The sequence below is a fragment of the Cimex lectularius genome, unplaced genomic scaffold (assembly GCF_000648675.2).
Source record: "Cimex lectularius strain Harlan isolate CLEC.00 unplaced genomic scaffold, Clec_2.1 scaffold40, whole genome shotgun sequence".
Classification (NCBI taxonomy): domain Eukaryota; kingdom Metazoa; phylum Arthropoda; class Insecta; order Hemiptera; family Cimicidae; genus Cimex; species Cimex lectularius.
Genome location: NW_019392652.1, coordinates 445,243 through 472,850, shown reverse-complemented (window position 1 = coordinate 472,850; position 27,608 = coordinate 445,243). Strand labels below are relative to the sequence as shown.

Here is a 27,608-nt window from a genome sequence, read left to right as displayed (position 1 = left end):
TTTAAAAATCGTGAGGTGCGGTCTGGTGTGATGTAGGTTTCTGAAAAACATTTTCTTTATCGTGCCAACGTTTCGATCGTTATTGAGATCATCTTCAGGGCTCAAAGTGTTTGTCTTCTGTGTAATTGTGTCATTCTTGCGTGTCGTATCGGGAGTGCCCTCTGTGTTTTTATGTGTTATGTTTTTCTGAAACCTACATCACACCAGACCGCATCTCACGATTTCTAAATAAATATCGATTAACGGTCACTAATCACCACACAAAATGTTCTATTTGAGGGTTTAATAATATAGAATTATTGAATTATACTTCTTATACTTCTTTGTATTTTATGCGTTGTATTTTTTTTATTCTACCACTCGGATCTGGTAAAATTTAGGAACTTTTAAAACCGAGAGTATTTCATCAGGAACGCTTTGTTCGTTGTAGTTATCAGTATGATTTAAATTAAGGGTTGTCCTCACCTGCTTGCCTGCAATGAGGGTACCAGGCGTGTTTTCAGGTGTGTGACATTGATAAAAAGAATCCCTCCTTTGTACTCCACATGCGGGTGAACCCATTGTCCACATTAATTATGTTATTAAGCGCCCTTAACTAAAATAGACTGACGTACAAAACATCCATATCTTTATTCACTTTTAACATTAGCTTGGAGGATCATTATTAAATTCGTTTTAAGTAGTATTTCAATTTTTTTAAAACGTAATTTTCGTTATTATTAAAATAACTGTAATTATAATTAATTGCATTCTTTCACTACGCGCCTCTCTTTAATAAAATGTTCAGTAAATAACTTTATTGATTTTCTTGTATTTTAGCATGCATTTTAAGAGAATATATATAAAAAACTTGTTAATAATATATATTGGAGAGCATATCAAAATAACCAACATTTCTGAAAACTCGCTGACATTTCAACAAAACTAACAAATTAATTCGATAGAGAATATACGGTATGCGTAAAATCATGGGATTCATTTGTTTAGACAAATTGTTAGACTTCCAACAATTGTTCGTTGTACTAAAAGCGTTTGAAATTGTTAACAAAATCCGACGGTGGAGGATGTTAATAATTCATGTTCGCGAGTGTGCAACTAGGTCGGCTCTGAGTAGGAAACATTCCGACACTTTGTTTTTTGTTTCCGATTATATAAACAGGTTCCCCTTTTGATTATGTTTTCTTAATCGCATTATAAAATAATTAAATTAATCCATATCTGATTAGTGGTCATAATTAATTGGCCATATTAATTATTCCAATTAATTATACTTTTTATCTAAGGTTTTTGGTTAAGATCATCGTGGTTTAGAATCGCTCGAGACACTAATTTTTCATATCAACCGAAAACCGTAGATAAAAATAATAATTAATTGGAATTAAAAAATAAGTTTGGAAAACCGCTGGGCCCGTAGAAATAGAAATAACCCTGCTTAACTGTGGCAGGTTAAGAAAGAAGTCGGTCCCTGGTCCACGGAGAACGGTTCGAAAAGGGAAAAAGGCCATACTGACAAGACTACGAATAGGCCATACAAGAATAACGCACGGGCACCTTCTGGCCGGAAAGCGACCGTAGGTGCTCGTCATGCAAAGATAGAATAACGGTCGAGCACCTCTTCAATTGTAGAAGGCTTGATTTTGGCATATCATCACCGTAGTCTTGGGGCACGGCAGCAGGCACAGACCGCTGTTCCGATACCTCAGGGCTATAGGGATTTTTAAATGAATATAGTTTTTTTATGTGTGCTTGTGTTGAATTTTTGTTAATTTATTGAAATGAATGTAATTTATTAGCATGAAAGGAAGGGGTGATTTAACCCCGCCCCGAGGAATATCGAGTACTCTGGGGGAGTGAATGTGACGTCTGGGGAGTAAAAGTAAGGTATTAGCGAGAGTGGAAAGGGTTCAACCCCGCCCCGGGGAATATCGAGTACCTGTACTCTGGTGAGTGAATGACCAGACTTCTGTGTTTCTATCGAGTGTTGTGTTTGTGTTAATTTATTGTAATGAATGTAATTTATTAGCGTGAAAGGAAGGGGTTGCTTATAACCCCGCCCCGAGGAATATCGAGTACTCTGGGGTGAGTGTATGACGTCTGGAGAGTAAAAGTAATTTATTAGCGTGAAAGGAAGGGGTTGCTTATAACCCCGCCCCGAGGAATATCAAGTACTCTGGGGTGAGTGTATGACGTTTGGAGAGTAGAAGTAATTTATTAGCGTGAAAGGAAGGGGTTGCTTATAACCCCGCCCGAGGAATATCAAATACTCTGGGGGCGTGAATGTGACCAGACATCTATGTTTGTCGTAATCTATAAATATATATATTGTATGTTTTGTACCGATTCTGTATTTGACAACCTGAGGTACGAACGAGAGACTAGCATTCTAGGATACCAACGTAGTATTTATTTGAAATCAGAGAGTCAGTAAGCAGATCGAGACGCTTAAATTGATGCAGTTTAAAACAAAATACGCGCGAAAGAAGCGAAAAAGAAGGAAAGCACGCAGACGGCCGGCGATGACCTCATCTGTTGGTCGGCTCATAAACTTCCCACTTTATTATTATTATAAAATAAGTTGATTTTAATAATTATCGAAAATTGAATTACATATTTTACATTAAGTTGACAATATGCTCGCAATGGAAAAAAACTTTTTATACGTAACTAATTCTAAATGATAATCTTACATTTAAAAGCATTTACAATTTAAAAAAAAAATACGTTAAACCATATTTGTTGCAGGGCAGGGATAACCTCTCGAGGTTTCATCACGAATTACATTTAAACTCCATCTGTCTTAAATCCATCTATCCTTAAATAAAATGTTTCCATGGGGAAGTGCTTCCTGACAGTAGCAATTTGAACTTCGTATAACCCCTAAACGGTTTCGATAAATTCCATTGATTCCACGGTCAGTAAGGGCCTGAGTCAGTTTTATAATATATTGATGTCATAATATTTTTAGGTTCATAAACTGTCGGGAAGAATTATGTTATTTGTTGCCGCTACTTGTACTGCCCATAATCCTAACTGTTTTCTCTGAATTTGTTTCAAAAGCGATAATGGCTTTTTACAGTAACTAACACATGGGGTGTCATCGTTCGCTGCTTCCTTTCCCATTTGATCTGCAAGCTTGTTGCCGATGGTACTTAATCACGCTACACCAAATATTTCATTACGTTATTAGGAATTTATTTTTATCTTTCTTTATTCTAAAAATTTGAAACCAACTATTTTTTTTTTTTAAATTTTAACGACTGATTTATCTGTAGTTCTTCTAATGACTAGCCAAAAAAATAAAAATCTAATGTTTTTAGAGCCTTATCGTTTTTGATAAATTGTGCAGTTATTATTTTGGTATTAAATATTAATTCAATTATTTTATTTTAATTATTAAAAAATTCCCATTTACATCACCAAGATAACCAATTTAATTTTTATTTAAAATGAGAAGAGTTTTCAGGCAGATTATATTGATATAATGAGATAAATTCTTTTGGATTTTTTCCGAAAAATATGTCTTTAATTACAGCCCTAAAAAGGGGGAATTGCCTCGGTACCGAATTCAAATGGCTGGGAACAATTCTAATGAGAAAACGTTTGAAAAGAGTGAAGTTAAAAATTCATAAATCGGCTTCCTTTAAATTTCCTGTAAAAGGAAGCAAAGGAATAGAAAATGAAACAATGGTTTGACATTTGCTACGCTACAATGAGAAGTCTGATAACTTTATTAATTGGAAAAGTTTTCCTATTAATTCCGTAAGACCACGGTCCCCCCCCCCCCAAACGAGCGGGAGCTCGGTAAGTTTTCACCTTGTTGAAAGATACTTTTTAGAAATTTACCAAATATTTGATAAAGGCGTTTATTTTTTTATGTGGGGAGGAAAGCAATTCCTGATAAGGTGAGAGGGTTTGTTCGAGCGTTCAGTTCGGAAGCGTCCATTTGCCTGAGGGCCTTCACACGAAAAATATTTCTTCTAAGAGACGGAGCGGGAGTAAAATATTGGATGATTGATGCTTGGATTTTTTATGAAGCACAGCTCCCCCACGAATAAGGGGATGTTTCCCGATTCGGATTTTCAAACATTTAAGCCTGGCCGTTCCAACCCCTGGGAATTGCTCTTCAAACCCAATCTCCCCTAACTCGCCACCATTTTGATAATCCAAAACTTACACATTCATTAGAACTGAATGTCACGTATCTTCTTTTCTTTAGTTATTAACATATATTGAAAATGAAAAATTATTATGTTACCAGCAAATTCAGTAAAAAATTTGCAAACTACAGCTCCATAAAAAAGTTTACTTTTTAACAACTTAACTTGAGTTTTATAACAGTTATTTCATGTGTTTTTCGAATCGCATTTTTCAGACTTATATTTATTTGCTTAATAATAATATGAGAAATTATTGTACTCAAACCGTTCCTCACAGGAAAGCATATCTATAAACAATTATATAGATTACAATTAACATATTAAATATTTTAACGAACATGCCAAATTCAGAAATAGGCAATAAAACTTCTATTACGTATTCTTTACCGTTTTTTACCTACAATTTAGCTATTGTCATACTTTTCAACGCTTCCCGCCTTTGAAAATTTCGTACACCTCTGGCATTTCCCGTTTCCGTTCCCGTAAGGTCAGAGTTAATTCGGTTTTGATAAAAAAGAAAAATTACGGCGAAAGCATTTTATGAAAAAAAAAGACTTAGTTTCCTGGTTTATGTCAAATGTTCTATAATTTAAACCATAAATCTGCTATGAGTCACAGGCGATCCGTGTCATTAACGCCTGCCGTACTTTGACATTTGCTTCTCCTCACGCTATATTAGATTTATCACGTCCCGACGATAAAATCGGTTCTGTGAAATGTTATTGCTTTGGCAGAATAAATAAACTCTTTTGAAAATAAATGGGATGACTTTCGTTTTAACCTGTCTGGTTTTTGGTATGCCTAGTAACCTTCTTTTTTGGGGTGAGGGGACCAAAAGGTGATAACGGCTTGCACCCCTCGTTTCCCAGTTAAGATAAATTAACTGGAAGTAATTTTAAATGTCCTTAAATTGTTGATATGAACAATCATTTTATTTTTCAATTAATTAAGGTTTTTAGTTAAGATAAAACTGTCAGTGTCACGAGCTGGATTCGAACCTACGATCTTCGGCTAGATACGCCGCTGCTCTACCACTTGAGCTACTAACTAGTGAATTTAATAAGTAAAAATGAAGTATACCTTCACTAAAGCTCTCTGTGGCCATTTGTCCCCGAGAATCAAATAGATTACACGACATTTGAAAAATGGCAAAATGGAGGGAAAATTCAAAAGGTGGGGTTGAGATGGGAAGTTAGTGTCCGAGTGGATCGACAGCTCAAGTGGTAGAGCAGCGGCGTATCTAGCCGAAGATCGTGGGTTCGAATCCCGCTCGTGACACTGACTTTTTAATCTCAACTAACAACCTTAATGGATTGTAAGATATTAATTGGCAAAGCGGACACGAAACTAGTGAATTTAATAAGTGGTTATTTACCATATTCTTATTCTACAGTATTTTAGATAATATAAAGAAAACTAGTTGAGATGTTATATTCATTATATTTCGAATTTTGTATTACAAATTTTTACTGATAACGTATAAACACATTGTGTCATAAGACAATTGTACTAATTTGTCCACTTAAGTTTATACGTAATTGCTTCAGATTTAGCAAAATGTCATATCTTGTTCTCACCTGCGTTTCTCTCCTTGTGAAATTAATTGTACCCCATTTTACTTACCAACTCGGGGGGTGGACATTAGGGCCGAACGTACGTTATGAAAGAGAGGGCGGCTGAAAGCTGGCAGTGATGTATGTTCCGACCGCAGAAACCGACCGTTTTTGGACTCCGTTAAACTAATGACGGTGCTTTGTAGCGGGCGAAGGTCGAATGAAGCAATCGATTAACACTCGGAAAAAGGGTCTCAGCGTTTTTAGAGCATTACGCCCTGTTTGGCTTCTTGGGTAGTGCGACCGTACGCTTCAGTGTATGGTCTGTGTTCTAGAAATAAGTGTTGCTAGTTTTAATTCCTTATACAGGATTAATTAATTCTCACTATTCCCGTAGAATGACCTGAATGAGAAAATGACCTGAAGAACTCTCCCTTTGAACAGAAATTCTATCAAATATATCTTAAACTTTAATTTTTTATTGAATTTTGTATTTTTTCTCTCCCTCACTATCTCTCTTTCTCTCAATCTTTCTCCTTCCCTCACTCACACACTCTCCTTTTCTATATATTTCTCTCACTCACTCCTCACCTTTTACTCACTCTCTCTCTCTCTCTCTCTCTCTCTCTCTCTCTCTCTCTCTCTCTTTCTCTCTCTCTCTCTCTTTCTATCTTTCTATCTATCTATCTATCTATCTATTTATCTATCTATCTATCTATCTATCTACCTATCTATCTCTCTCTCACTCACTCACTCACTCTATCACGCACTGTCCTTTTCTACATATTTCTCTCATTTACCCCACACTCTCTCCTCTCCCTCTCACTCCTCTCACTCTTCTCACTCCCTCTCTCTCTCTCTCTCTATTTTTTCACTGTTTCTCTCTTTTTCTCTCTCACTCACACACTCACGCACTCTCCTTTTCGTTCTATTTCTGTCACTCACTCCTCACTCTCGTCTCTCTCTCTCTCTCTCTCTCTCTCTCTCTCTCTCTCTCTCTCTCTCTCTCTCTCTCTCTCGCTCACTCTCACTCTTTTTCTTCACATACAACATTATCAACGAAAATAGCATAGAATTGAAAGTTGATGGGCACGTGATTTGGCTGTCCCTCCGCTGAGAATTAAACTATATTACCTTGAAGTCAGTTCAGAATGCGAACATCACGGTTTTCGAGGCGTGATAATAAATATTATTAAGTCACTCGTCTAAAACAAGTGGTCGCACGCAAATGTGTCATTTTATAAACTGAGGCTCTGATCAGCTTTAAAACACGTTTACATTTGAATGTTTAACACAAGATTTATTATAGTTGAAGAATAAAGAAATTGTTATTAACTGGATTGTGCTAGAACGGCGAGGAGGATAAGAAAGTTACACCGGCGCCCGCACGCATAACCCAGAGGCCTTGCAAAAAGCCTGGAGGTATTTGATCATTACCATCGTACAAAAGGTTCTTGACAGATGATCCTCACACCCTAATCTTCTTAGTGGTGTGCCAAGTCCTTCTTTTTCTTCTACAGGAAACGATTGAGAGTACGGCCTGTAAATAATATATACACTTTTTTCTACCGCAGTGCGATGTTTTATTTATGTTGAGACATCCGATTTTTAAATTTATGTCACCTGAGAACTTCTAAAAGGCGGTTCGGGTGTTTTTTTTTTTTTTTACGTTCACCTAGTTTCCATCACTAGTGTTTGGAAACTTCAATTTTAACTGTCACAACGAATAGATAAATAAGTAAGAAAGGTAGTCAGTCTGATAAAACCTATTAGGTAGTTATGGTGGGGCGGAACTGACTTTTCAATGTCACCGCTTTATTTAAAACTTCCTCACAATCCATTGTTATCACTCTTGTAATTTCTTGTTTCCTCAATTCTGCCGTCTCCCTTGCACAACCGACCACCGACAATGAGGTAATTTTTATTTTTATTCACGCCTTTAAGTTCCACAATCGTCCAAGCAATATGCATAGGCGTTGGGAGTTGAATTCCGCAACATCTCTGGCAGCCCCGACAATCTGTTAGAAAATAATATTTATTTTATATGAATTTTCATTGATATCATAAATTTCTTCTTAGAAAAAGTCGTAGTTATTAACTGTACCGTATAATCAGTCCTAGTGGTAAGAATTAATAAATCCTAGTGGAAGTCGCAATGTAGGGAGCGTGAGAAAGAAATTCTTGGGTAAGGAAGCGACATTACCCAATTAAAATTACGCAGAAGTGTACGACGACCTTTTACCCAGTGGTTATTGTCGCCGTCGGAATTGTTTCTACGGGACGAAGTTAGAAACGGATTTTTATCGTAGCCGCCAACCCGTTTGTGGAGACTTCCGCCGAGGGGATTCGTGAGGTTTAACGAGCGATCAATGTCAAAACGGTCCTCTTTTTTTATGTTTTTTTGTTTTTGTTTTTTGTCTCCTCGGGAAAAGGAGAACAATGAGGGGACCTGGACTCATTTGCAACCAGCCCGTCCTTTTCCAATGGTAAAGTGAATAGAGCCTCAACGGACAGTTGGCCACATGAATAATGGAATGTGAACAACTACAGCACTGTTCTGGCCAGAAAAGACTTAACTCTTCCACAACACGGATCAAGAGGGACAATGAATTGGGACGATCATATCGTCCGAGTTGCTGCTTAATCGCTGTCCAAAACAATAAATGGTCCGGGAAGATTCCAACTAAGCCTTTCGAATTAACACGATTCGTTTAAACTATTTAATTGTCGTTGTTGAAAGTGTGCTAACTGCGGCCTAAAGTCAGCGGGAATGATTTGCGTAGCCCCACTTCAACTTCTATTGTTAATACTGTGCGGCTTACTGACGTCAGCGTTCTCATCCCTGAAGCAAGCCATTCAGAGAACCCTTTAAGCTTTTAAGATTAAGATTAAGAACGCTTTTAAGGAAGAAAGGATGCTACGGACAAAAGTGAAAAAAATTTACTGTGGGGTTTAATACATTACAACCTCATTGTTAACTCAATTAGCACGAATCTGTATTCACACCGTTCTTCGAATTCCCACCATCCACTATGAAAGTAGGTCTCTGTTCAAAACTTTTCTAAATTTGACGCTTGTTCAAGTAACCTCTAATATTTTATGATCGTAGACTGATAAAATTTAAACACGTCCCCTAATACAATAATGGGTCCGAATCTCCGCAGTTTCGAAGTTATTTCACTTTTTCTGATTTTTATTTTTTTGTTTTTAGATTTCACGACATTGCTTCAAATAAAAATTAAACATTGCAACCATCCCTAACCAATCCGTTGATACCATTGAAAACTTCGTTAAATTTCTTTAAATTCTTAACTTGAACACGTTGGTGAAATAAGCCATAATTTTGAAAAATAATTTTTTCCTCACCAATCCTTCAACCACGGTTTTTTTCCCTTCATCAATTTCTTCATCTTTTAAAAGTAATTAAAAAATCAATTGCGCCACTAAAAAGCATATTAAATGGAGTACGTTTTCTGTAATTTGCTCGCCTCTAGGTTTGAAAATATTAGAATCACCATAGTAAGTTTTTCAACTTAAAAAAAAAATGTACGCTTATTTCACGAACAACTTTAGTATTGATCACATCTTATTGGAAATATAATGTAGCTTTCAATGGTCTCGAATGATTTGTTCAAAACTTTTCTATTTTGGAGTTATCATTTTTATCATATTCGAATCAAGGTCGTGAAATCTTAAAAAATCAGAAAAGCGAAATAACTCCGAAACTGTTGAGATTCTGACCATAGTTAATTGACTTTTTGGTTCTATTTTGAATGTAGAATCTACTGGCAAAGTTTGTAACAGGAATAGCCTAACACTCTGTATATTACATTAAATGTCTTTGAAACATATTACATACCTAGTTATGTATGTAGTATGTTTAATTTTTTGATATTGCTTTTAGCCGTGTACGTCGTGAGTATTTAAGTTTGTATGGTGCTCTCTTTTTGTGTGTACTTCGTCACTCAAGGCTGTTTTATTTTTATTCGTTTTGTTTGCTTGTGTTTCATATCTTAGAAGCTTTTTTGTTTTATATGTGAATGAAGGTGTTGTTTTAGCATTCATTCTCTGTTTCTTTCTTACTCACTCTCTCTCTATCTCTCTCTCTCTCTCTCTCTCTCTCTCTCTCTCTCTCTCTCTCTCTCTCTCTCTCTCTGTTTCTTTCTTTGTCTCTCTCTTTCTTTCTCCCTCCCCCTCTCTCTCTCACTCTCTCTCTTTCTCTATCTGTACCTCTCCCTCTCTTTCTATGAATATAAAATATTCTTCTACGTATTTTAAGCTTGTTTGTCTTATGTGATTGTTTAGTTATTCATATGTTTCGTGTCTGTGTCTTTGAGTCTGCATATGTGACACAGGCAAAATACTGAATAATTCCACATGAAAACAACGCTCGGGGGGATTCCATTGGAAATCCACAGTTTCAGAACCGCACCTCGGAACCAGTTTTAAAAGAGCTTCGGATTTCGTGACAGGGCAAACATTATTAATGCGAGACTCGGTAAAGTTCATACAGTTGCGTGATGGCAGCAACCAGCAGCTTTAGCGCATTAACTGACCCCAGGCATTCTTTAAATATTGGTGTGTTATAGAACAAACAAGAAAAAAAATTATCTGAATTACTTTCTGAATAATGACTTATTTGAAAATGTCTACGTGTATTCTACACTCTGAAAAATGAAAATAAATACCTGCAGACGGCATTTGCCATTGCATATAATGTTTTATTAATCTTTAATTAAGGTTTTGGTCAGTGTCACTAGCGGTGTTTTCAATTTAAAAAAAAAATTTAAAGTTCTCTCTACTAAAACACAAGTACAAATTAATTTTACCAACGTTTGCAAATTTAGTATTGATCTCATCTTATTGGTAATTTAACGTAGTTTTCAATGGTTTCGACGAATTTGTCCAAAACCTTTTAGTTGTGGAGTTATCATTGTTTATTTGAAGCAAGTTCGTGAAATCTTAAAAAATCAGAAAAAAGTGGAATAACTTCGAAACTGCTAAGATTCGGACCGTAGTTAATTATGACTTTTTGATTCCATTTTAAATGTAGAATCAACTGGCAAAGTTTGTAACTCAGGTAGCTGAACACCCTGTATGTAGATTACTTTCGAATCATGCTAGTTACAATGAGTATTTATATAAAATAAATATAGCCAATTCTAATATTTGTGATTATTGTGCAGAAATTGATACATGCGAACACCTTATTACGATGTGTCTCAAATATATGAAAGAAAGAGCCAGATTATTTAATTCTATAACTCACTATCTAGATCTACTTTTTAAATACCAAACCATTTTGGGTTCAAATAATGACATTTACGGAGCAATTGTTAAATTGTTAAGAGAGATCGGACACCGACTGTAAAGAGTATGAAATTTGTCTGGAACTTGTAACGGAATTCCTGTATCCTTTACCCTTCAGGTATTTGATGTTCAGAAAAGTAGATAAATAATCAATTAAAACATCAACTGCAGAAATGGTATGAATGCCTGTGACTAATTAATAAGCTTATGCCGAAAAAAAAAGAAGTTGAAATGTAAAATTTCACAATTCTGTGAAACCTCGCGCGGAATTCCTGAACGGGAAAACTGAATTTGTACACCGGCATAAAAAAAGAGGTCGTAGACAAGACAGAATACAAATCGACGGATACATTACGACAATAGTAACCACAGAGTTTCAGTACTGATGGCAACCAAGTGAGATTAAGTACTGAATTTTGGAATTTTATACCCCCTCTCTCACTCTCTCACTCTCTCTCTTCTCTCTCTCTCTCTTGCACACACACACACACACACACACACACACACGCTTCTCTCTCACTCACTCACTCTCACTATTTTCTTCTTTTTTTGACCCAGCTCTCAAACTCCGTTCTCTATCTCTTAAATTTTCTCTTTAATACTTTCTTTTATCTTTTTCCTTTCTCTTAAATACCGATGCTGAAAAGAAATTTGTATTTTTACTTTTTTAAGTAATAAATAACACATCCTTTCTTGTTAATTGTGCAATTTTGCTTAAAGAAAACTCTCATTTAAACAGTAATTTTTATTTATCAGCTTTGTACGTCGTGTGCAGGTGGAAACCTTTCAGTTTTATATTTAATTTTTGTAACATTTAATAATATTTATAAGTTTATTTTTTTATCTTGATCCACATCAATATTATCAATATATTGTAGTTTTTTTTATGAATATTTCTTTACTCACCAATATACAGATACTGTATGTAATACTGTTTAGTGTTAGATGTTAGTGTGTATCATATTAATACAAGTTATAATAGGACTATGACTTTCTAAATTTACATAATTGCACATTAAAATTGCAAATTCATGAAATATTGAAAATGAAATCTAAGCTATGCCCATTCTTCTTTTTTCTTATCGTGTCATTGTGATTATAGAAATTAAAATATTACTTTATACTATGTTCTCACTATCGCACTCGATTACTCAATGAGAAGCACTTAAGCTTAATTAGGACAGTAAAATTTCACTTCAGGCTCATTAAGCGCTTTTGTCAAACATTATATTTTTACATTTTTTTGCAACATAAAAAATGAACTCCTACTGTATAATTCAATTTAGAAAATTAAAATCAATTCATTAGAGTTCGTGGTCCAATTGACAGAATAACTTTTTTTCAATTAAGTAATTTTTATGTAAGCTATTGGTTGAGATAAAAAAGTAAGTGTCGAGGGATTCGAACCCACCGCCCTCGGCTAAATACGCCGCTGCTCTATCACTTGAGCTATCGTGACTTCGATCCACTCAGGGACCAACTTCCCCATCTCATTAAAATCAATCATAAACTTAAACCACTGTTCTATTATTAACACAGCGGTGTATTTATGTATCGTCTAGAGGAAATGTTTATACTAACAAACTACCACTTGTAACAACATATTAGCTTTAATTTATAACAAAAGTATAAATATTGAACATTATTCCAGCATGTTTTTCATAGATATTTATCTCTGTCGGTAGATACAGACAGAAGTTTCTAAAATATTTAAATATTCCAAAAGGCGTAGATGGTGTTGAAAAGGTTTAGCGGAAACAGTGCCGAGATGAGAGATCTCGATGAGATCGTTTAACTATTCGTCCCATTTACAGTGGCAGGTATTTCAACCTTGGGATATCTCGGTGAACAAATGGTATTAAATGCAATTTGTTTAAATTAGCTTTAATATACAATTCTCTCCGTGAAGACGACGGAGACGTGACCGGTTTCGCAAAGTGCACGCTGCATTTTAGTTTTTTTTTTTTTTCGATCCACTACTGTACGAACGTCGAACCTGTTCGCATTAATGGATCGGCGTTTCGTTCAATTCTGTAAATTAGTTCAATTCCAATTTTATACCTTGGATAAACGGTTAAGAATTGGTTATAAATTGCTTCTTTTTCCAATTGGCGGTATCGTTTTCATGGGAAAAACCATTAAACGCGTATTTTTTATTCTCCAAGATTAGAATGTTTATTCTCCATGAAATATGTTTAATACGACTATGAATTACCGTGTTTGAGGTTATTGACTATTGATAAATGTGACAATGATCTAGCAGGCCGTATTAAAAATTATTAGCTGGACGAAAGGTTAGTGCGTCAGACTTATATTTGCCGCGCTAGCGGTTCTGAGTTCGAACGACGGCATAGCCCGTAGAATTTTAAGTAATAATTATTTTGAAAAATTATTGTAGCGAGATTCTGACTCCTCGTCCATGGTACCCAATGGGTGGTTGGACACTCCAGTAGTACAGGAACAGCTTTACTTACTTAAAATTTTATGTTTGATAGTAGGTGGGAGAACGTATTTATTTTAATTTAATTTCCATTTTATATTATATTAAACTACTTTTGAGTTGTTTAAACGTTTGGACTATCAAGCAACGTTTAATGTACCCATTATCTATAAATAGCACAAAAATACGAGTCGGGCCTAGTCTGAAACTTCTGTTAAAACCTTTAATATATTATGGTCCCTTCAGTGAAAAAGAGTGAATGACGCTTGGGTTTTCATTCATTAATTTTTTGGCAGAAAGACAAACATTGGGTTGAAAATAAATGTTCTCGTTTACTGGCGAGTCTTATTCTTTCTAACACAACGAGAATAGCATTCATTCTGTCTTGTTACACTTTTTTATGGTTAGTTTATTCATCGTTTTTGAGGATTTTATCAGGGTTTAAAAATACGTCAAATTGCAACTAAATAATAAATATTCTCAATATTCTTACAAATACATACAGTACTCGTTTCAAACAATTCTAAATTCCAAGGTCTACAATTTATAATTATGTGATCCCACCTTAAATTTGAAATAAGCTTTTCATCATTACAGTACCATTAGTTCATTACAGTCTATATTTCGTTTTTTTTTTAGTTTTTTTTAAGCAATTTGATATTAACAAAAGCATCTAATCTCAAATTAAATATTTTATTATTTTTGTTATACAGAATAAGAAGAAAATGAAAAACATGCTTAAGTAATATGCTGTCTTTTTTGTTGTACGTTGATAGCAAATTTCTGCAAATCACGAAGAGAATGACGTGAAAACTGGGTCGGGAACGAATTTTGGAGATCGAACATTGCGTGCGATCCTTTTCTAAGTTCTTTCCAAGCACGAAAATAGGGTACGGATCTACCGAAACGGTTTGTATTTGTTTTTTACATTTTGTAGACGAATTTGTAGTTTCTTAGGCTTCTATGAATCAATAATCTTTGAGCGATTAATCATGGCAATCATAATAAAAAGAGGATCACTTCCAAATAATAAAATGACACAATAGTGATAAATAAATAGATGTCACGCAAACCGGAATGCACATACACAAACGAGCGCGAGCGCACGCACACACATTAACTACTCACTTTCACTGTAATAATTACAATTTTAATCACACTACGTTACTCTTATACTAAATAATAAACATCCACGCAATTGAACGGTTCGATAAAGAAGACATAAATTCTATTTTGTATGAAATTACCAATTTTAGAAATGAATATTTTTAATTTTCTTTACCACTACTCCAGTTGTAAATCTTAATAAATGCGCTCAATGTGTTCTATCATTTAATGTAATCCGAAGAAATTTGTGAAATGAAATGGTAAAACCGATTATATAAATTCATAAATAGCGACAATAAACATTACAATTTTAATCACCATTTCAATTAATTAAGGTTTTTAGTTGAGATAAAAAAGTCAGTGTCACGAGCGGGATTCGAACCCACGATCTTAGGCTACATACGCCGCTGCACTACCACTTGAGCTATCTTGACCTATCTAGCCGGCGTATCTAGCCGAAGATCATGGGTTCGAATCCCGCTCGACACTCACTTTTTTTATCTCAACTAAAAACCTTAATTAATTAAAATATATTAATTGGTCAAGCGGACCACGAAACTAGTGAATTAATCACTATGTTACTCTACTAAATAATAAATATCCACGCAATTGAACTGTTCGATAAACTGCGATACGTTACTTCATTTGGTATAACATAACCAATTTGTTTATGTTAACTAATGTTTAATTTTCTTTACGGCTGCTCTAGTTGTAAATGTTTATAAATCCACTCAATGTGTTTTATAATTTGAATAAAATCCGGAAGAAAAATGTGAAATGAAATGGTAAAATCGATTATATAAGTTCATAAATACCTAAAGTGACATTATTATGAATGTTTTGTTATAATTTAATTCTTTGTTAAGGATCTTTAAAATTCTGGTTTTTATTCTTTGTTTCGTGCAACATTGCAGGATTTTGTACAATTATCTTGAAGATTTTTTCCTTCCTTGTAATCTATTAGTATCTGTAGCTGCTGTATATAGCAGTGTTATTAGAATAGCTGCATAAAATGAATAATTGTAAATAAAACCGCTCCAGAAATTGTTAAAAGTGAAATGGCATGAAAAACCATCGTTTATTTTTTATCAATAAAGTAGTAACGATCAAAATGAATAGTAAATAGTTTGTTAATCCATTGTTTTATGGATAGGTACTTTTGAAAAAATCAAATAACTAATTGAAACTAGCAAATAGCTTCTGGTAGATAGTACTGTATTTGCATAACTAATTCTTTCTAATAGGCAATAGGTTTTTTTTAGGACAAGGGCATTCTTGCGGTTTTTTCGTTTATTATTTTTATATCACCATAATTTGTTATAATATTTCACCAATGGGTTGTGTTTTTGCTAATTTTTTAGACAAATTATGTACTGAATGGTTTTTTATGTTTTGTTCATAGAGGACAATTTTAGAATAATGCGATTACATGGATCTCACTTTCCGGTAATCTAGCTTAGTATGATTGACCGAGCCGGATTGTAATTCAGAAAATATTTTACTTTAAATACTTTTCTTTTGGCAATAAATATACAGACGACATTCTATGTATTTTATATTATGTGTAATTCCTTCAAAAATGCTCAAATTCAACTAGCGAATAGGTTGTGGTAAGCTGTACCTTCTCAGTCATAAATCAATAACGGTTTACATTGTTCCAACCGGACACCAACAGAAATACGGGAAACGCGTAAATGCAAAATGCAAATATAACTAATAAATAACAAGCCCGACGTACATTGCAAACATTGGCCGTTTTACTGTGTTTCGTGTAATTCTGGTTAACGTGTTGATTCTGAGGGAATCAGCTACTTGGAGATTCTACCTCATTTGCATGTAACGAGCGTTTTAGGCAAAACACGGAGACGTTTCGGGTACGCGAGACTCGGATTAAACGACATTTGACCCCCTTTTGTTAATATCCTGCTCGTTTAATGAATAACGGATGTCCCACGATTAAATAACGAAGAGGACAGGAAATTTCTACTTTGCATTCCGGCGTTATTTCTATTTTAGCCTTCTGTAATGGAACAATACTAGGCGGGGATACCCGAATTGTTTCGTAATTGATCTCACTAATTCAAGGCCACCAGAACATTCTCTCTCTTTCTCTATTTCTTTTGAATATATATCTCGCAATACATTTAAAAATACAATATACTTTTCAGCACCCAAAGCTATTTTGTTCCAAATATAGAATATCCTCTTCACTCAGTGTACTTCACTTTGAGTTTATAATAGAAGTACACCACTTAAAGATAAATTATGAATTTGTTATCATTCTATTATTTATTATCGCTATTAAGGTATATTAGAAAGTAAGAAACATTGTTAATGGTAAATACTCTATGTTTAAAAAAAGTTGTCATGTTTATTGTAGCATAACCTGGAAAATCCAAATCGACCAAAGCAAATTATAAAATTACATTATTTATCCATAGTATCTCAAATATTATTTATACATCTTTCTTTTATATTAGTTGTACATAGTTTATAAATGTGTGGTGTTTAGTGACCGGTCAATCGTTATTTGGAGATCGTAAGATGCGGTCTGGTGTGATGTAGGTTTTTGAAAAACATTTTCTTTATCATGCGAACGTTTCGATCTTTATTGAGAACATCTTCAGGTCCCGGGATTTTGGATTTATAATTTTTTTCCACATTCTTCGAGTATTTGTAAAATTTAAACAATGTTTATAAATCCCAAATCCCAGGACCTGAAGATGATCTCAATAAAGATCGAAACGTTGGCATGATAAAGAAAATGTTTTTCTAAAACCTACGTCACACCAGACCACATCTCACGATCTCCAAATAATCATAGTTTATAAATATATTTATTTTCCTATGAACCATGTAAAGAAAACCCACTTCATTCATATTGTGCTTAAAATATAAGTTTATAATACAAGGAGCACTATTCAATAATGAATAGATTCTGCTGTTGTTCTATTAGATTTTGTTGCTGTTATATTATTTATTTCATTGTGTATTATACCGACCTGAATATGGTGATAAATAATCAAGTATAGTTAAATACATAATGTCAATTCATATGTGAAAACTACTGATAAATTTTGTGCAATAAATCTGGGAACTTCAAGTCCAGTAATTTTACCCTCTTTCTCTATTTCCTGTATTATGTTTATTGTTACTGTGTTTGTTGGGAGTACTGGTTTCTCATAATCTAATAAAGAATATTCAAGCTTTATTTATAATTAATTTCCCTATCAGAGTAGCAACCTACCTAAAATAATTGTGGATTTTTAAAAATTAATTATTATACTTTTAAAGGGAAGAGGAGTAAACAATTTATAGGGTGTTCTTTTTAGATGGCCCGGTTGAATTTCCTTTGAACCAATGACGCTTTCAAAAGCTGTTTAGTCTAGTTTCAAGTTTTTAGGTAGAGTTAGGAAAGCAAGAAATCCACAAGCATTTCTATCCTTTGCCGCAGTTCTTCAGATTATGACATGCGCCTAATATTCCTTGCACAAATCTACATTTGGGAGGCTGAAGGAAATGTTCTTCCATACATCCTATGGACTGATAAATCCCAGTTTACCTCTAATGGCGTACTTAACCGTTAGAATTTTTGAACGTTGAAAGAGGAAAATCCGAGCATTTCATACTCTTGTCATCATCAGATGGTTAGGAGTATCAACGTTTAGTGTTGATTTCTCGGAAATAAATTAATAGGTCCTTATTTCTACAAACGTAACTTAAGTGGTGATCAGTTCCTTAATTTTTTGAGGGAGGCTTTACCAACACTGTTAGATGATGTTCCTCTGCAAGAACAACAAAGTTAGGTTATCCAGGTTGAAGGATGCACACAATCCTTTGCAGGTGAGACGTTATTGCAACGTCACTTCCGGGATAAAAAGATAAAACCCCATGGCCCGATCTGTTGGCCTCTTCGGTCACCCGATTTAACTCCGGTTGACTATTTTCTGGGGCCGTTTAAAAAACAGTGTCTACTCCAATCATAGCCCAGCAACCTCAGTTGAAAAACTGCGGCAAAGGACAGAAATGCTTGTCAATCCATCTCCCCTGACTATATCGCTCTGAGCACTGGTGAAGATTGATTAAAAAGAGCAAATCTTAACACAAGGCAGGCAGTTCGAACATGAAATATGATTAATAAATAGAAACCAAGTGACTTTTTTTTCAAACTTTGTCATTTTTGACCAATTTAAAATCCGATTATACCATTGTTTTTAACGTAAAAAATCAATTAAAATGATATGTCAGGATGCATACGGTCGAATTGGAAATTTTGAACTTGAACTGGGCTTTAGGTACCCTGCATAATTTTTCCACAAAAAAAGGTAAAAATTTGAAACTAGACTAAAAGATATTAAATATATGTATTTAAAAATATATAATGATATAGATATACATATTATTGATTTAACGGATAATCAGAAATAAACTTTTTGTTTAATAACGTGGTATTTTATATGTCACTACAGTTAAGATGACATGTGGATTATTACAGAAAAGCTAGAAACAATAAAATATTCTTTTGCTTAGCATTACTACGTTTTTATTCCTTTATTATTAAATACCTGAGATTAAAAATGAAACAAACATTGGCTTTAGTTACACCTTAACTCTCATGGATAAACTTATAGATTACAATTCACAGTTTTTAATTTATCACACAATGTATTATTTTTATGGTGATACTTGAAAAAAAGGCGTTATCTTTTGAATATGAAAATTGTTAAGTATGGATATATCAAAAGGTCATCAGGTTTCCATCGACGTCCCATTGGATAAAAACGTCCTGTTTTGCACTTTAACGCGCGTTTAACACCAAAATTATGTATAAATAATTATCAAGATTACTTTTACCTACGGCACTTTTTTATGCATACAGAAGAGTGTAGCGAACAGTTTAAACAAAACCCAAAAATTTTGTCACTAACTTTTCTCCCGATAGATTAATCCACGTTACACGTATAATATTTAAGCGGATTTGTGAGATAATTGAGTATCGCTTAATCAGCCTCAGCAATCTGATTCTTCATGCATCACTGAGCAACCGGGTAGGGCTTAACGCTATCCATCTCCGATAATATGGAAATTTTGCGGAGAGCCTTTCTTTAATAAACCTTTAATACCGTTTACCTTAAAATTGGAATTTACTATGTCCTTGATTATGGGCCTTTTACCAAAAATTGATAAACCTTTTTGTTATAGTTAGCTAAAAATTGTAATATTGCTGAGATAGTTTTTGCTACATAACTAAAATCCGTCAGATCTGTATTTTCTTTTAGTTGTTTCGCTCAGTTTGAAACGGATGAGTTTATCCCAATGGAACCCGGCTCGGCTAAAAGCGATAGATAATTCAGTCAGGCTCCTGAACACGACTAACCATGCGCCAATTACATTAATCAAGATCAATTTTCTGATGGTGCAATTTCGGTCAAAATAATTAATTACAATTAGCAGTTTTTAATTGTTTAAAGGTTTCCCTTATTCAGGGATCCTGGCTAATTTGGAAAATTTTGCTCCTTTTTTCCACTTGTTTCGTTGCATTCTAATAATTCACATTCATTAGCCAAACCATTTTTTAAATTTAAAAGTGAACCAATAAGGGAAATATAGCGCAGCTTTGATGCCGTTATCCATAGTATTTTTGTAAGGTGTTTTAGCGTTTGGTTTTCGGTTTGTTTTTTAAATTATTGTTTCTTTCATTATTCTCAACTGATATCATATTCAGCAATAGTAGTTTTTTCTATATTTTTGGAGCTGACTGATGAATTGCATATTCCGTTATTACAGTACAATCTAAATATAGCAGATTTTAAAGCGATTAAATGAGTAAGCCAATTTTCATCGAAAAATAATCCAAATTCTGCCGGGATGTTTTTGATTAAAATATTTGAACTTTGCGGATTGACATAACAAAAAAACAGCAATTAAAAATGTTACAAACATACGTATAAGTTATCACATTCATCAGATTGACCTGATAAAGATGTTATTAGCTTTCAAAGTTATAATTTTATAATAAAAAATATTAAGTGATATTACTTCGGGTGATTTAAATGCTCATGCATCAAATTGAGTTTCAAATTGTTCATACTTGTTAACCTTGTATATTATTCGTAATAATTTCAAAGTCTTGATGAAGACGATATATTTCTTAAAATCTTGACAAAGGATTTGAATATTTTCTTCTAAATTGGCTTTATTGTTGATAATATACAGTATTAAACTTATAAAAGGAGGCTGATTAAATTATAAAAAAGATTCCTGTACAATTCATAAACACCGCCCATGCCCCCACGTGGTGAAAATTGGTGAATCGTACCAGAAACAAAAACACAATGATATATTATCAAATGGAACGGTATTGACAAAAAAAACGCCGTACAAAATGAAACTATATCATTTGTATTCCGTTAAGAAATCCTATTGATCACATACATAGCAGGTGGACATGCGTGGGTTTTTAATTGTTCAAATGTTAAGTCCGCGATGAATAATAATGGGCTACTTGCGTAACACCATCCTCTTTTATGCAATATTTCGGTACCTTATATAGAAAAACTGGAAAGCAATAACGGTACTTAATTGCAACCCTGAGCTACCCTTCAGACTTTTCTCCTTGGTTATCTGTTTTAGACATTTTATTGTTGAGACAAAGGCAGCAAGCACTCTTTAACTAGCCAATCAATCAATTCAACTTGAAATGTGGGTGGGTTTTCAAATTCAACCGTATAATTATCTCGATGTATATCATTAAAACTAAAAACAAACAAAAAACAGACTTCATCAAACTCATTTTTAAACGGGTGTTGTATTACAATCAGAAGTTATGAATAGTTTTGTTAGTCATGATTTTTCACTCGAGAGGAAATACATTACCAAATTTAGTCATAGGTTGTCGTGAGTGTCGAATTACTTTTTTTAACTATTTACCTTGCTTCTTTCTTTCAAACAATAGTCATTGTTATAGAATTGAAATATTCGCTGTTACCGAGAAACGGAATTACGAAAACATCTCGATCGTCCCTAACGATTTTAAGTTAAAATGGATAAGATATTTAAATAGTTGGAAATTGTTTTATCATTTTATTACAACAATTGTTTTCCTTTGTTTTAGATTGGGTCTGGATATGTACAAACCAGCTGAAGTTTAAGGTGAGAATATTTCAAATAATCTGACAGCTTTTCAAAAAGGGGCCGTTCCTACAAACAATATTTGACTTCGCGCCCTTAAGAGTATTAGTACAAGGGATGGGTTAAAATTTGAATAATTAACTAAGTTTTATCTTTCATATAGGTTCAGGGAATTTACGATGTTACGAAAATTCCTGAAATTACAGGGGTAAATTATGTTGTAGGGTTCAACTCCTGTTGAATTCCCTGTAGACCGTAATCACTAAAGTTTTACAATCTTGTCATAAAGTTGGGCAATGGAAACAAAAAAAGTAAAAATGAATAAAACAACTTGGCTAAAATTAGAGTAGGTTTTTTGACCCCTTTCGCTTCTTTGAATAGCGATATTTGCAAATTACAACTTATATAGTGATATTTAAACAAAATCCTGAATGCTAAAATAAATCTAGAAGTTATATAAATAAATGTTGTTGTTTTTTAACAATTAATTTAGGAAAACCTAAAAATCATCTACTGAATAAAAGCCACCATAATCTTCCAAAAATACCGTAGGCACTGCTTTTGTCAAGACCGCTTAATTTAGATTATTCTGAATAAAATCATCTTAAATTAAATTTGTTGTTTATTCTTTACATATTTCTCGTTTTATGAATTTAATCAATTTAAAACACGTCAACGAACATATAAAAACTCCTAATCCTTAAAAACCTTAAAGGATCTACGGTGCAATTAATTTACTTGCGCATACAAATGTTCTTACACGTCTTGACAGAATTTCCCTTTGTTGTATTCAAACAACGAAGAAGCTTTTTGCTGTTTTTCTTTCCCTCAGTATAAAAAAGTTCGTGCAGCTTAAACTTTCCTCAGAGGGTTAAGCGAACATGCGATAAACTTTAACTCAAAGGTCAGTAGAAAGTTCGATGGACTTTTTTTCCCATAGAATGTCATTTTATTTTTATTTATTTTAAAAAATCTTTTTATAAAATAATAAGGAAATTGTATTTAAGAATGTGGTCAACCAAGTGACATTCATTACTTCATTCTGGTCAACAATTTTATTAATACACTAAACTAAACCTTTTATTCAAACACTTTTCTATTAATAGACATATTAATAGACCAATTTTTTTTTTCTTTTTGACTGGGGCTTCTGACATCTAGGTCATTTCAGCCCCCAACTATGTCTTAAATCTATTATAATAATGTATAATAATTTAATGCCAATACCGTAATTATATGAAAATTATTAGCCACATTGGAAGGTTAAACAAAAGTCAAAAATCATTATTTCTTTACACAATTTTTTGCTTGCTCGGAGTTTTTAATTTTATAAACCAATGCAAAATTATTCTCGTTTGTTTTTGTTTCGATTTTTACTGAAGGTCTAATTGAAGAAGTTTTTTTTTTTTTTTTTTTTTTTTTTTTTTTTTTTTTTTTTTTTTTTNTTTTGCCGTTTTCAGTTTTCATGACCCTGTGAACTCTGGATACTCCTTGAGATTCGAGTTCAGACAGGATTTCTGATTCTGGACAGTTCATTAATTCAGGAATGTATGCGACACCTTTGGAGTAGTTCAATGAACGATGCAAGGTAAAATTCACTTTGATGTTTTCATAAGTTCTAATATTTTGGATGTTTCGATAATCATTTTCACAGTCGATATCAAGTAAAACAGATCCGTCTCGAAGGAATTTCATAGAGGCTTTAGGTGCGTAGCTTTTCAAAAATTTGCAAACCTTAAAGGGACTGAAATTTTTGAAAGAGATTTTTTCATGTTCTAAAGTCATGACAAGAAACTTACGGCACCATTTCATTTTCGTATTTATACAGGGTATTTTGTCTGGGGGTTCAGTATTTGAGATGGGGCCGGGGGCCTCCATCATGAAGGATGAGCTAATAAAAATAAAACGAAATCGAAGTAGTAATATGATCAGAGTTGAGAAAATAAAAATTATTTGCAGTATATAAATGAACTGAATATAACACTTCTTGAAATACAAGGAGGATGGGATCAAGTAGATAACGCTCCGATGTTTACTCTTCAGAGGATAAACAACGACTGAATTGAAGAAGTTAAATATTTTTGTAATGGGCAGACGGAATGGCATTATTTGTGATATTATAATAGAGTGTCAGTATGTAGAGAAATAGAAAAAGAGAGAGGGAAAGAGAGCGAGAGAGAGTGAGAGAGAGAGTTTGAATCAAAGTCAGTAAGAAAAGCACGTATAGTTGCTACTGAAAATGTCCTGCTCTTTTTGTGAATGAGCTATTGTATCATAAACAAAATTAAAAATTCAATAAATTTCCTAACCAAAAAAAGGCAAACTCGCCAATTTAATTAATTTATTTAAGAAAACTTTAATCATGGAAAAAAGTGTGTTGAACCTTAATATAGGGCGCTGCCATAAAAAGATGATAGAGATGACAATAACACACTTCGTTAAATCTCGCGTGCCGGTTTGAAGATCGCGTTCCTCTCCATTATTAAATAGCACTAATAGCCAGCTCGGAGACTATTAGCCTAATTAAACGTGTAAAACAAATAAGTTGTCCCTTTTGTAATTTTTTTTCTTCCTTCCATTAATCAATTAATCGAGCATAAATTTAAACGGTTCGGCCTGAGAGGGGAAATTGAATAAGTGGTGGATTATGTTCTCGATAATACGCCTGTTATGATTTTGGTCGGACAAAGGTGCAATTAGATGTAAATTAACGCTTGTGGGCCCGGCGAGGTGGGGATCATAATTGATAATAAATTGAAACATTATCGGTATAAAAGTTTGAAAATTCGGTTAAAAATATTTGAATTATATTGAGAAAAAATAAAACATTCGATTTGCATCTGGCCGCCTTGTTTGAACTGATAAATTAAAAATTAAATGTCCGAAAAAGCGATTGCATAATTTAAAACCGGATTAGCATGTACGATAAATACTCCATTGATCTCTCAAATAATATGAACAGATTGTTCCAGGTTCATTGGATTTAAAATACTTTTTTTTAATATACAAGCAAGTTTCTGGTAGATAGAATGCCATTCAAAGTGATCGTGATTTGTTTTAGGTTTTTAGAACGAGAAAACAGCATTTTTTATTCAAGTTAAATATTGTATTGTAAATTAAAAGGTCTGTAAAAATATAAAATTGTTAATTTATCGCAGCCTGTTTTTATTATTCATAAATTGTTGCATTATGTATATAATGTAATTTATAATAAATATTTAAAAAATCGTAATAAGTAATGTAAAATATGTATAAAAGTTATACATAAGGTATATTTACGATTTAAGTTTTGCGTTTTATTTAACGCACTTTTCGCCCAAGTGTTTTTTGTTGTTTTAATTGTTTTAAAGCTTTGTTCACCGCCTTATTGACGCATTTAAAACTGGAACAAAGGATCGCGGAACCTCGTTACGTCAGACGTTATACGGGGGAACTTAAGAGGCGGCGACCACCGGGTTATAATGTAGAAACTTAGTTGCTTGTGTAACTTCATAATAATTATCCGCTTAACACTCAAGGCTCGACATAAAATCCGCCCGATCTACTTCATCCCCTATTGTGCCAGATTTGGGGCAGCAAGGTGAATGTTTATCCGAAAATAATTGGGTTTTCCACAAAAGAAAAGCCTTTTAAAAAGATAGTTCCTACTCAGAGTTGTTGTCTAACGATCCGGATTTCGAGCTTTTAGCCCCTCATCAGGTTTATGTCGAGAGACGTGGTTGTAGAACTCCTTCAATCTGATGATGAACTAAAAGCTCGAAATCCGGATCGTCGGAAAACAACTTACTTTTATCTTTTTTAAAGGATTGAACACCGCACTCACTCCACCATTCATCATTTCTAAAAAGAAAAGCTTTCATTTTGCTTACATATAAATTTAAATTTGATATATAAATACTTTCAGTAATAATTTACTAAATTGACAATGATGGTATAAACTTGGTTGGTTCGTCGAACGCTCCAAGAATATCGACAACTAGACAAGCCCAAGGAAATGTGCAAATGAAAACTTATCGCCTAACACAAATTCAATCATTTTCAATTTTCCCAAATATTTTCTACTTATACCATTTACTCCAATAGAATTATAGACTACTTGATATTCACCCTTTACCCTGTACACAGACAACGTACATGTATAACTAAACTTAGTTATGGGGTACTTAATATTCCACCAACAATGCTCTCACCCCATACAATAATAAATTTATTTACGCACATAAGATACAGGAAAACGAGGACCATTCCGTTAAAAACTTTACAGGGGACAGAAAAACATCGCGGTGCGAAAGAATGAATAATCACGATATAAGAATCCCAATATTTAGAATCCCAATAGGATCTATCATTCTTAAATTATGTGAGATAAATCAAGGCCGTTATTGTTCGCGTGTCAACAGTGTATGACCTATTCTGAGTCAGGTAGAAATGAACCTTCAATCCAGTGTACCTGCAGGCCATCTAATAATCGTGCCCTTGGAGCTCAAGAAGTTCCGGTCCAACAACACTGGCATCTTTTGTTTTTTTGTTTTTATATATTTTTGTGACTACAGACACAATTATTACGCTTGACATTAAAAGCATTAAATACAGGTATTTTCGAGCGTAGGTTTTTATTTAATAGTAGAGATTTTAAAAAAATTGTACATTTTTCGGTAGGCTTGTAGTTTTCTTTTTGAAATTTTTATTGTTATCGATTTATCTTAGAAAATGCTTTAAGTTCTATGAAGAAGACATAACCTCTGAAACTTAAGAAATCTCTCCTTAGCTGTTTAACACCTCCAGCATAAAAAGCTGTGGGAACTGTGGAAATTCTGAATAGATCAAATGAGGCGTAAAAGTGAAAAACGGTGTCGGGTTTCCTTGAGTAAACAGCGGCAGCAAACGGTTTGAGAATCGTTGGATTTATTTTTGTGAGATGAAACGCAATCCCAAAAGTAACACCACCTGTTTTTAGTAGGAACCTATTGTTTTTTTCATCAGAGCAATGAATAGTAAATTTCTCCGATTATTACAACAAAAAAAACAACCCTTTAAAAAATGTATTGTCTTTTTAAAAGAGTAAAAACCCTCTACTTTCCATTAATTTAAAGTGAAAGCCTTGCTAACTTTAAGGTTTACGTAGTTTGATCGTTAAATTGCGGAATAGACTGGTTGGTCTGCGGGTTGATGAACTGTTGCCAATAAGTTCAGACGAGATCATCTCTCATCAGCATGATCCCGTTGGTTGTTATTAGTCATGATAGTTCACAACTGTTGAAATAAAAGGAATAAACGTTTCAAGGAGATAAAGTGAATCTTAAAATCTTGCATCAAATAGGATAATTTTGGTGTATTTCTTCTACAAAACGAGAATTTTTTAACACACAAACCAGCACCGAAGATAACAAAGACCATAAAAATCCGAAAACACCAAACTACATAGACATTTGTTCTTCTATCGTAGAAAATCATGGAATCATGTAGAACATTTATAAAACATAATATTAAACGAATTAACTACCTGGTTGAAAATGGAAATGGCGACTTGTTTATGTAATAAATGTTTAAAAACGATTGCCGTTATGTTATCGAACAGATATGGGCTAGATTAAGCAGAATTATGTTTATGTAACATTACCCGGACGCCAACAAAGATTAGATCCATTGTCCGCTTTTTTACATTTACATACTCAATTTTTTTAATAATAATTAATCTTTTTGCATATTACAGCACGGAATTTTATTTTTTAACGAACGTTTTTGACCTCATGGCACGAATCTTCTTCAAACTTCTTGTTTTCATTGGATTTTTATCTTAAAATAGTAAATTACAGGTACATTCTTGTGGACTCCCCAACAGAGCGTAACCTTTTTTTATTGATTTATTCTAAGGTATCAATCTTATCAATACCCCACTAATTTTTTATT

At 33.5% G+C, this 27,608-nt stretch overlaps 1 long non-coding RNA gene across 1 annotated transcript in view; it reads left to right on the top strand.

Annotated features, from left to right (window-relative positions):
* LOC112128462 overlaps positions 1–27,608 on the top strand; it is a 135,703-nt gene that overhangs the window by 6,114 nt on the left and 101,981 nt on the right. Inside the window, exon 2 of the long non-coding RNA XR_002911031.1 lies at positions 21,682–21,719. This is a non-coding gene — a long non-coding RNA (uncharacterized LOC112128462). The remainder of the gene's footprint in view (positions 1–21,681; positions 21,720–27,608) is intronic.